A 2,334-nucleotide genomic window follows, 5' to 3' on the forward strand; every position below is an offset into this window, starting at 1 on the left:
TTGCCTTTTATATGAAAATAAATTTTAATAAAATCTCATAATTAGTGATTTTCTAACTAAAAATTTTATAATTTGGAAGCTACTGTAATATATATATTTGGACAATTTGAATGCCAAAACATCCAGGAATAAAAAAAATGATCAAAAAGTTGACAGATTACTACAAGTTTTCTTTTCCATAAAAGTAAAAATGAAGGCGTGGCGGGGGCGCCACTAGCGGAAATAGATCGATAAATGTTAATATATCGTCATTGGATTTTTGTTCATATCAAGTTTATTAAAATACAAGCCTATATATAAGTAATGTATTTTGTTTCAGAAATATTTATATGCACAAATTTTTAAGAATTTATTATCGAACGTTTTATTACCGAAGTTAAACGCCGGTTTCGAGATTATTTTCGTTAAGGTTCGGTTACGTTTAAATTTCAAACGACAATTCTTTTCAAAGTTGAAAGAAGCATAGAAGAAATTTACAAGCCAACGATGAGCGAAGAAAATTGTACTTGGTTCGACGATATTTCGACGGTTATCGAGGAAATGGAGCTGGATGCCGTTGATGTAGATGCATCGGATAAGAAGGTAAAGGATAAAAGCGTTTGCAATTATTTGTCCAACGTTCTTCGGGATGCAACACCCGACGTGAATAATCGCATCCTGGAACTAAGAAATCTGCAAGTGCGATACTTCAATAGTAAAGTGAATTATTATAAGGAGCTTCACCAACTGGAGATGAAGTACGCAGATATTTATAAACCATTATTCGAAATCAGGTTCGAAATTATCAACGGACAATCGTCTTTGGACATCAAAGAAGAAAAGTCAGACACGGAAGCGAACAAAAATAAAGGGGACGAACGTCAAGAAAATCTGGGAATTCCGGATTTTTGGTTGACAGTGTTTCAGAATTCTAGTGTCTTGTCTCCCATGATAAACAGGCAGGATGAACTCGTTTTGAAACACCTCAAAGACGTAACCGTGAAGTACGTTTCGGATAATCGGATGGATTTCGTCTTAGAATTCCACTTCGAACCTAACGAATATTTTACTAATTCCGTACTGACGAAAGAATATCGCATGAAATGCGAAGTAGATCCGAAAGAACCTTTCTGTTTCGTCGGACCTGAAATCGTGGAATGCGAAGGTTGTGATATTGACTGGAAAGAAGGAAAGAATATCACTCTATCGGCAGTTAAAAAGAATAATGAAACCTCAAGAACATCCGAGACCGTTCGTAAAGATTCCTTCTTTGAATTTTTCAATTCATTGAAGCAGGAAAACAATTCGGAGGAGAGAAGAAATATGTTGAAAGATGACTTGGAGATTGGCCAATATATTAAAGAGAAAATCATTCCTCATACTATATTTTATTACATCAAAGAAATGGAAGAGTCTGATGATTCAGACCAGGATTCAACTTTTTCGGAGGAATCATTTTAATTGTTTACTTTAATAGAACTCATTATTCAAAATTTCTTGTTCTAAGTTCAAAATATTTTTACTACATTAATGTGAAAAGTATATAGTATATTTGATGTATTTCATTAGTATTTTTTCTTTTTGTTTTTTTGTTTTGATGTTCTTCATTGAAACATTTAATTTGTTTTAAGTTAAATAAATTATACGTTTGTAAAAAAATTACTAAAAGTTTGATTGTATTTAATCTTATATAAATTTCCGTTTCGCTGTTTTAGCCATTTTAAGAAAAGAAATTTGGTATGGTACAGTACATTGAGAGTAAGATAGGGGAAGGGAGGGCAGGATGGAAGGTTTAACTTTATATTAATATTATAAAGAGGTAATGTTTGTAAGTTTGGATGTAGTGGGTAATCTCCGAAACTACTAATCCGATTTCAAAAATTCTTTCACCAATATTTAGAATGGAACTTCAGGGTAGACATAGGCCGTATATTATTCCGTTAAACATTCATATAAATTAAAATATATAATCTAGGTTAAGGCTTATGCCCAACAGATGGCGCTACGAGTACGACGCCCTAAGTTTGCTTTTCTGTGAGGCATTATGCTTTTCTGTGAAAATGAAGTAAAGTGGTGGATCATCTTTTGTCTATCTATATAAATAAAAATGTAATGTTCGTTTGTTCCTACCGATTCCTTTGAAATTTTGACACAACGCTGCATTCGAATACGCACGTGTTTTTATATAATATACATGTCGAAATCCCCCCACTGAAGGGAGATGGTTAGGATTAAGTCTTATCGTAAAGAACTCTGCTTCTATTTATACTATTTTAGATGCGGTTTTTTGCATTTTTGATTGCGTTTTAATAGGGTACGTCAAGAGAATGTACACTAAGAAGAAATTTTTCGAAA

At 32.8% G+C, this 2,334-nt stretch overlaps 1 pseudogene; it reads left to right on the top strand.

Moving 5' to 3' along the window:
- Positions 1 to 381: 381 nt before the first annotated feature.
- Positions 382 to 1,572, top strand: LOC111614376 (annotated as a pseudogene).
- The last annotated feature ends 762 nt before the right edge of the window (positions 1,573 to 2,334 follow it).

The sequence above is a fragment of the Centruroides sculpturatus genome, unplaced genomic scaffold, assembly GCF_000671375.1.
Source record: "Centruroides sculpturatus isolate CEXI.00-Female unplaced genomic scaffold, Cexi_2.0 scaffold1916, whole genome shotgun sequence".
Classification (NCBI taxonomy): domain Eukaryota; kingdom Metazoa; phylum Arthropoda; class Arachnida; order Scorpiones; family Buthidae; genus Centruroides; species Centruroides sculpturatus.